The sequence below is a fragment of the Schistocerca gregaria genome, chromosome X (genome assembly GCF_023897955.1).
Source record: "Schistocerca gregaria isolate iqSchGreg1 chromosome X, iqSchGreg1.2, whole genome shotgun sequence".
NCBI lineage: Eukaryota > Metazoa > Arthropoda > Insecta > Orthoptera > Acrididae > Schistocerca > Schistocerca gregaria.
Window position 1 is genome coordinate 351,190,065 of NC_064931.1, and position 10,020 is coordinate 351,200,084.

Below are 10,020 nucleotides of genomic sequence, written 5' to 3' on the forward strand. Positions count from 1 at the left end.
GCGCACACTCCGCTGCAGAGTGAAAATCTCATTCTGAAAACATCCCCCAGGCTGTGGCTAAGCCATGTCCCCGTAATATCCTTTCTTTCATGAGTGCTAGTTCTGCACGGTTCGCAGGAGAGCTTCTGTAAAGTTTGGAAGGTAGGAGAAGAGGTACTGGCAGAAGTAAAGCTGTGAGCAGCGGGCGTGAGTCGTGCTTCGGTAGCTCAGTTGGTACAGCACTTGCCCGCGAAAGGCAAAGGTCCCGAGTTCGAGTCTCGGTCGGGCACACAGTTTTAATCTGCCAGGAAGTTTCATATCAGCGCACACTCCGCTGCAGAGTGAAAATCTCATTCTGAAAACATCCCCCAGGCTGTGGCTAAGCCATGTCCCCGTAATATCCTTTCTTTCATGAGTGCTAGTTCTGCAAGGTTCGCAGGAGAGCTTCTGTAAAGTTTGGAAGGTAGGAGACGAGGTACTGGCAGAAGTAAAGCTGTGAGCAGCGGGCGTGAGTCGTGCTTCGGTAGCTCAGTTGGTAGAGCACTTGCCCGCAAAAGGCAAAGGTCCCGAGTTCGAGTCTCGGTCGGGCACACAGTTTTAATCTGCCAGGAAGTTTCATATCAGCGCACACTCCGCTGCAGAGTGAAAATCTCATTCTGGAAGTGGAATATGTCGGCAAACCTGGAAGAGATATAATAATACATCTACTGCTCGTCGATGCTGTTGTTACTAGGGGCCAAGTGGGGCGGACCCTGCACTGCCAAATGAGACAATGAATGTTGGTCAATTAATAGCACACAGAAACACAGAATGTCTTTTGCTGGATACTTAAGCAACTGATTTTACTATCACTTGAAAGAATGATAACTACAGACCTCCATAAGCAGTTTACGCCATTTTATACAGTTTCTGTTGTTGCTAGACATGAGTTTGTGTTTTGTGCAGCATTTATAAGCATTTCGAGTCCTACGTATGTAAGTGCTATATAATGTGTTAAACCAATTAGGAATATATTTTTCATTCTTCAGTTACAGAATTTTATGGAAAGTAAAATTCTGTATGATATTAAAACTAGTTAAATAAACGTGTGAACTGTTAAGCCATACTTCGTGGGTTGTGCCTCACTTGTACCTTTAAGCAAAAGATGGTCTCTCAGCATGGGACATGTTATATTTGCTTATTAAATGTGTTGCGCTTATTTGTTAACAGTTTACCTGTCTTGATAATGGAAATTTGTGTTAGTTTGAATAGTTTCGATTTCTAAATGAATTTTACTTGCAACTGGTTGTCGACAATACTTCTGCTTGATTTTATATCACTTACTGATTATTGGTGTGCAGTAGAATAATAATCTGATGATCTACAAAATACTGTATTGACTAAATTTGCTCGAATGAAACACTTTTAAATTACAGTATAGTATTTGTTCATAGGTACATGACTACATAATCTTTGTAATTTCGAAGTAATTTTTGTGATTTCGGAAAAAGAATGCAGTATATTAAAACCCATTGCCAACATTTAAAAATAGAATAAGGAGATGTATTAAACTTTTGTTACAGGGCTAGTTACAGGCGGATGTCTGAAAAGAGTTCCCACTTATAACACTTTCCCTACGGATGCCAGTGCATCCCTTCCCTCACTAAAATCTTCAAAATAATGCTCGTTAAAACTCACAAGCGGCCTAAAAATGTTTATAATGTACTTAGAAGAAATTCGGCGTATTCACAGTCTGATTAAACATATGGTTGTTAGATTACAGTGTAATAAGGCAAATAAAGACACAACCGTAAGACAAATACTTCTCGCTAACTTCTATGCCACGTTTCAGCTGACAGAGCTTGTAAATTCACACAGCAGACGCCTGCAGAAAGGCAAAGAATTCTACCATTATGTTGTAACGAATAGGAACTGCCACAATATTCGTTGTTTGAGCTTACGTCTAACAGCTATACTCATACACTGTCTCACGGAAGACAAATGCTGGTATGGTTCCGTAACGCAGGTCACGAACACTTCCCTTCCACATTTCTCTATATCTGAACTAATATTTCATTTGTGACGGCATCTAAGTTATCAAGACATTAAAAGTGAACCTTCTCTGCTCTCAGTAACATTTTAAACAAGGGAAAAAACTTGGAAACGGAACACCGATCATCTAGAGTACTGGACGAGCCATCTAACACCATGTTTGTCTACCGTTCCTACATAAATTACCTGTTGAACTCTGCCGCTTCACTTTTATAAGTCCCTGGTGAGTAACTAGAGGGGCCATTGATGATAGTGGAGAGTTCACACATCAAAATTCATATACGCTACTGAAAGAAGGATTTAGATCTGCCTTGGCCTATTCATGGTGCTTCTGTTCGTACTCAGTTTGCCATGACGATACCTTTGAATTCCCAGTGGTTTACGTGATGTTTGTCAGTCGTGGTTCTAAATTTGCAAGAACTTAAAGTGGTTAATGGGCTTTGCGTTCATTGTACTACGCTGTTAGTGCCTTAGAGTGAATGGGCAACACGGAATAGCAAAGTGAACAAGCCCAGGCAGCGTTCTCACATTTCTTGCCAATTCCACTGCCCAAATTTGATGGTTTCACCTCTCGAATATCTGACAAACAATATTGTCAGCAGGCGACGGAATAGAAATTTGCTGTTTATCGATCGCACTCAAGTAGGTAGCTCTCTCCGCAGCACTTTTGAATCTCCGATGAGATGTGCTGTTCTGTGATACTCGTTCCCAGAAGACTGACTATCACAACTGATGGTTCCTCGATGTCGCTCATTCACCAGTTCGTCCTGTTTCCTGGAAGCGAAATTTTCTGCAGTTGATACATTTATTGTGCCCTCTACAGCTGACTTCTTGTGGCTTATTTTATCTTGGCTTCAAGGCGTGATGAGTGTTCTACAATAATAAGATAAAAAACTGAATTAGATGGATAAGTCTCAGGTCAAAACGTAGAGCCAAGCAATTCTAGTAAAGTAAATTCAACAACAATGAAACGTTTACTATCATTCCTGCAGTGACTCTGAAACATGAAAATGTCTTAACCGATAAAAGTTATGCGCTTCTTAAACTACATTTTGAATTTTGTTTTCACCAGTTGAGTTTTCTTACGTTTCACATAAAAATTTTGAAACAAGAAATACCGTAACATACGTGTTCTGTGAGAACGCAGTTCGTGAGAAATAACAAGCAATCTGTTACATAACATTACAAAATCCCCTTTTTTTTTAATAAACCTCCAGAAGTGTCTCCGTTTAGTCAGAGAGTCCATAGAAGATGGTATAAGAAGCGTACAGTATAATTGGCAGTGCTATTCCGTCCGAGACTTACAGAGATGAGGACAATCCGTCCTTGGATTATCTTATAAAGTCGTCGCGTAGAATTTATGCCTACCCGTTTTGTCGCAAAGCTATCGTAGTTGATGTCCCTCGCAGTAGCAACATCAGTTCTATCGGATTTTCTGGAAAGTATATACCCTGAAATTTCTAACTGATGAAATCGAGAAGCTATAATAGTTGAAATAATGTTCTTGGATGTCCTTGCGATGTGTTTGTTTACCAAGACGCCATAATCTGATAATAAATGAGACACTGTGTTACTTATTAACTCAAACCTAACTAATTCCTGAGACCATGGTTTTAACAACAGAACTAGATCGAACAGTATCCTGTCGGTGATTGGTGATTATGGCGCTCAATCTAGATCTTGCACTTACAACAATAAAACTTTGTAGTGTTCGTACAGCTTCGTTATCTTGAACATTATTAATCTCTTTATTGAAATGACTGCTTCCTTGCGTCGCAGAGTTGTTGTAAGAAAATGTTTATGACCAGTAGGCTTCTCCTAATACCTATAGGGGAAAAGTTGGCTTTTGTCAGTAAATGTTTATTGAACAGAATCATTTGCTTCGAGCAAGATTGGCTGTGGCTTCCCTACGTATCATACGCTAGCCTAACTGTCGTCGCAACTAGCCTCAGCACCTCACCTCCTACGGACTACGCCTTACGGTATAGCAGATACTTCAGTCAGCGTGGGAACTGAAATGTACTCCCTGCTATGCGTTCTGCAGAGCTGCTTGAGCTTGTTGAATGCTACTAATGTCTCCATACGCAGCGTGAAAGTGTTAATCTGAAAAATAAGGAAATGAAGGTAATCTGAAAATAAGGGGTATCTTACGAAATGCAGGCGGTTGTAAAGCTTATGGTCATCCTAAATAATAGTTCGTCACATTTAGTTCTCTGTATCGTGCATATAATGTTCCCTGTCCAGATGTGATATTGTATAAAGTTAGTTTCCATGTTGCTGGGTCATAGAAAGAGAGCTGTCTCGCTATGTCAAGATAGGAGGTGTGAGGTAGCCAGTCCCGTGTTAACACCTGTATTACTATTAACAAAGTAAAGGTATGCGAACACTTAAGCGGTAAACACATTTACTATTTACTTTAATATTCTTTAATTGGTAACGGTCATATTTCAGCACGGTTAGGAAAGAATTTGAATCATAAAATTTTATGTCTATATATATATATTTTTAAACTAGTATGTAGTTCTAATGCTACAATGTTTCTACGGATTGTCTTTACTGTTAGAATTACATTTGTGTCTACAAATCTGTAATGTTACGCGATACAAAAACGGTTCAAATGGGTCTAATCACTATGGGACTTAACATCTGTGGTCATCAGTCCCCTAGACTTAAAACTACTTAAACCTAACTAACCTAAGGACATAACACATACATCCATGGCCGAGGCAGGATTCGAACCTCCGACCGAAGCAGCAGCGCGGTTCCGGACTGAAGCGCCTAAAACCGCACGACTACAGCGGCCGGATTACGTGATACAGTCTACGGTAGTAATGTGACATGGTTCTGAGTGCAGATATTTCTGTAAACTGGAAATGATGTTCTGCTATCGCAAACTTCTTAGTATACACCAGTCTTTAGCGGTTTCAATGGTCGTGGTGACTCCCCAATCGAAGAACAGGAAGACCAGAGAGCTGCGCCTAACGGCGACGAATATCTTTGAGCGTGAAAGGAACAGAAATGAAAAACTAACACAAGTAATAATGACAAACATCCACCTCTGCAGATGGATAGTGCAGCTCCATGCGAAGCGTCAGGATAGAGTTAAACCACAGCCTATCAGACAGGTGAGCGCTTCGTACACTCTATCGCCTTTCATAATGAGTTTTTCCTGCTATTATGTATTCAGTATTTCAGAACCAAATTACATCGTCACCCCTGTAATAACAGTATCAAAAATTATTTAGTCAGTACTCATACCTCTGTGTTACAACAGTGCGTGTAGAACTTTGGTTGTCATTTCGTGTTAATGATAGCGAATAATGTAGAAGTTTTTACACAGTTTTGTTTAATGTGTGCGAGTATTTTCTTATGGTCTTCAGTCGGAAGACGGGTTTGATGCAGTTCTCCAGGCTGGGCTATCCTATGCAACCTCTTCAGGTGTGCAAAACTACTGCAACCTACATCCACGAGAACCAGCTTAGTGTAGTCATGGCTTGGTCTCCTTCGAAGATTTCTGCTCTTCAGTCCTCTCTATTAGTGAGCTGACTACTCCCTGAAACCGGCAGATTTACAATATCTGGGCATGAACCTTTCATACTCTGAAAGCAGCTTCACAAATAGTAAGTACATTTGAAATAAGGTCTAAATGAACAAGTATGTACAGGATATCCTTGGGCTCTGAAGCCCCCATAACTTCATATGTACGTAAAACGTATGTGACAGTTGAATTTCCTACTCATAGAACTACCATCTAAGGCAGTCCCTCATAATTGGTAGCGGAAACTGAAGAGAAGTAGACCGTACCGCGACAGGAGGAAATTAAGGTATCCTAAAGCTGCAATGGTGGATGGATCCAATTCAGTGGTGGTTTAAATAAACCATGAACGATGACGATTTCCAGTACGTTATGCCATGTCACATAAAAGACAATATTTGGGCACCAACTACTCGGTATGCAGTTAACATCCTGTTACCAAGTTCAGCATCGTCGCTAAAACCTAATTTATTTCAGGTTTCCACAGTCCACACAGTGCCGGCCGAAGTGTCCAAGCGGTTCTAGGCGCTAGAGTTGGAACCGCGCGACCGCTACGGTCGCAGGTTCGAATCCTGCCTCGGGCATGGATGTGTGTGATGTCCTTAGGTTAGTTAGGTTTAAGTAGTTGTAAAGTGTAGGGGACTGATGACCTTAGAAGTTAAGTCCCGTAGTGCTCAGCGCTACTTGAATCAAGTCCTCACAGTGAGGCGTTACGGTTACTACTTTATACCCCAGAGGCGATATTATGTTGTATATGACGCAAAGCTCAATTATTCTACAACGTTATTTATAGATTTCAAAAGTGGTGCTTTGCGTAACGCTTCGGCGTTTGTGAAAGATGTCAAACTACTATTACAAGGTGTTTTCATCACAATAGCAATCTTATCGAAATACAGTTTTGGAAAATGTGTCATTCTGTGTGACACCAGAATGCGAAAAGTCTAGTGCAAATGATTATTATTTCAGGGAAGTTATGAATTATTGGTTATACTTTCTCAGCGCTCTATTACCTTCGTTCTCATAGAATGGACCCTTTGCCCAGTCTCAGACTAAGTGGTTCTGGTATTCTTCGGTTTTTCTGCCTGGGGAACTGTCCATTCATGAATATTCTGCCAAAAACATTTCCTGTTTTACTATCCGTGTTTCTTTCTGGTCTTGTCTTACTGTTGTGATCCATTTTATTGTCTCCATTTGTACTTTACTTTAACTCTCGTAGAAGTATACAACTTTTCTAGGTAAACTGGTTGTATTCTTATAATACATCCAAATAATTTACCCTGTTTTTTTTATATTCGAAAAAAATGTTGGTATACACTTGAACGTACTTATGTTCCCTCAATCGTTACATTACTTCTCGGATGTCATCAATGTGTCTCTTTCAGTTTGACGGGCTTGCTTCATATACATATAGACGGCCTGATTTGATGAACGTGTTGCAGTGTCTCATCCCTGTGTGCTTCGAAATGCATTTTTTTGTGTAAATGTCCTTTTTTAGTCTGAATACTGTTTGCTGTAATTGCAAGAATTTCATTGGTAAAGATTTTGCCCAGGCTGTCGAATGTCTTCTCCTGAAGATATGTACGGTGAAATTCAATTAGTTTTTCTGCCTTCAGTATCTAGAATTTTGTGCGAAAATTTGTTGTGGGAGAGATACTTGGTTTTTCTTTTTCTTTTTTTCGAAATATACATGGAGGATTGCTGTGCCCGCTATTTCTTTGACTTTCTATTTGTTTGAGCTATCTCAATGTCGTTACACAAAATGCAGAGTCGTTAGGAAAAGCTAACTAGTCTGACTTGTTATTAATGATTACGTGTTGTAACTGGCTGATCAATTTTTTCCTTCGATTTATGTTTACGTCAGTATTAGATTACTCTTTGTAAGAGGCCCATGTAAGGCGATGGAGAGACTATCAACTCGTTTCAGTTCCGCCGAATGAAGTGGCCCGTTGATAGGGCCCTGAACTCTGATTCGGGACGACATGGTTCAAATCCTGATGCAGCCGTCCACACTTAATTATTTAGTAGTTTCCCTAAATCGCTTAAGGTAAACGTCGGGGTGTTTCATTGACAACTGACGCCGAAAATTTCCTTTTCCGTATTTCCCATATCTGTGCCTGTGCCCCGTATCCAATGAAACTGGAGTTGATCGAGGGTTAAACATGAATATTATTTCCGTCCTTGTCTCAGCTATGTTTCAGTAATAACGTGAAAAGCGTAATGAGTATCTAATACAGCAAGAATGAGAGGAGTGATTGGGAAGAGGCATGGCGCCTAAATTTTAACAACTAAAGGTTTTTGTTCTGTAGCATATCCTTACTGGTTTGCTCTGTGAGGCGTGGTCGTATATGAAGGATAACCAACAGCTAGTGGGAGCATTAGTTTGTTACCACTGTGGACGCTTTTTTTTAGCGACATTCCCTACTCTTTTTCCCCTGGTCGGTCGCCATATTTTAGACTGCCTACCAACAAATGTGACAGGTACGTCCGCAAAAGTGGAACGTCACACTTGAGGGGCTTACGGACGACTGAGCAGTGACCAGCTGAGTGTTAATGCCAAGAATGCGTCCCCTAATTATGCTGCTAGTCCTGCTGATCTCAACATAACACGAGGCACCGTGGCCGTGAGTTCCGTTCATGACGACGAAGCTGCATCATCATGACCGACAGGTCACCGGTCGTATTGTCAAGTGTCTAAAAGTAGTGCAAGTTGTCACTGTGAGTCGTGACAGTATGAACAGATCTTCATGAATGGTGGTCAACGAATAAGTTACCTCCGCTTCATGTTATTTGTGTCGCCGAAATGTATGACACAAATGGGAAATGCTCTGTCGACAGCTGATTTTAGGTGACCAGTGACTGAAGTGCGGGAGACCACGAATTTTATAGCCATGAATTTAAACTCATGACCCAACGCAATCCTCGTAACGTGCAATGTTTCCGAGAAGACGGCGATCAACAATCTGCGGCTAAACTAAAATAGCGAACCCTTTATTCACGGCGTTTATCGTTAACCTCCACTCGAAAACTCAAGACAGTAAAACTTCAGTTTCAGCGATAACAGTGATCAGTAATTTGACGCAGTCGCTGGTTACCTGAAAGTATCCTCACACTGGCTACACGGGGCGCCACGTTTGGCACTTGGTTGCTGATTATAGGATGCACAAGCAGATCCCAAACGAAAAAAGAATGATAGGAATAAAAATAAAGGCAAATAAAGAAGTCCAATATGTTGATGAAAATTACACAGTAAAGTACTGGAAATAAAAAATTACATTTAAACCAGTTACTTGAATAACAACAATAATCGAAGTCTGTTTATTATACTTAGAAAAATAGAAAAATAATCCGCTGCATTGAATGAGACTCGAAGCCACGACGTTCTACGCGTCAGATTCATACGCTAAAAATGTGCTACGGAATTACGTGAGACTCGAAGCCACGACGTTCTACGCGTCAGATTCATACGCTAAAAATGTGCTACGGAATTACGCTGGGGAATGCTTTTTTATTTATGAATCCTGTATCTCAGTCGCAATGACTAACTGCAGCCTTCAAAAATTCAGCTTTAGATAATGCCGTGCGGGGCTTATCTAATGGAAGCCGATCTCTGTGACAGAATAGCTGTATATATTACGCTGAACCACGTCTTGTGCAGAGCGATACATTACTGTTTGCTTAGTGTTGAGTAGGCAACCTGAGTATGTCGTTAGCATCGTTGTGTGTGTGTGTGTGTGTGTGTGTGTGTGTGTGTGTGTTGTCTTTGGTGTTCTTATCATTTGTGATGAAATAAAAGAGCCAGACCCAGGATTCGGGATCCAAACACATCAAGAGAGAGGGCCGGGCAAGGAATTGACAGTCAAATGACTATTTGTTGTGGCAGTCTGGCAACGGTGCATGGTTCGGTCGTGACGCTGAGTGCTCCGATTGGAGGAAACCAGCTACAATTCGTGAAATATTAAATATCAAGTAATTTTAGTCAGACTATAGTAACAACGCACCCAAACCGCGTGGTTTGAATTCCTATGTGGTAAGTTATAAATGAGACAACCAGATAAACACTGAGGTGACAGAAGTCATGGGATACCTCCCAGTACAGTGTCGGACATCCTGTTTCCGGCGTAGTGCAGCAACTCTACGTGACATGGGCTCAACAAGTCGGTTGAAGTCCCCTGCAGAAATACTGAGCCATGTTGCCTCTATAGCCGACTATAAATGCGAAAGTGCTCCCAGTGCAAGATTTTGTGCATGAACTGAGCTCTTTATTATGTTCCATAAATGTTCGATGGGGCATATGGTGAGCGATCTGAAAGACCAAATCATTCGCTCGAACTGTGCCTAATGTTATTGAAAACCCACCGCGAACAATTGTGGGCCTGTGACACGGCGCATTTTCATCCATAAAAATTCCATCGTTGTTTGGGAACGTGAAGTCTCTAAATGTCTACAACTGATCTCCAAGAAGCCGAGCATAACTA

At 41.0% G+C, this 10,020-nt stretch overlaps 1 non-coding gene across 1 annotated transcript; it reads left to right on the plus strand.

The window, feature by feature from the left end:
• Positions 1-495: 495 nt before the first annotated feature.
• Positions 496-570, plus strand: Trnal-caa (transfer RNA leucine (anticodon CAA)). The gene has a single exon. It is a non-coding gene; the product is annotated as a tRNA-Leu (tRNA).
• Positions 571-10,020: the final 9,450 nt, after the last annotated feature.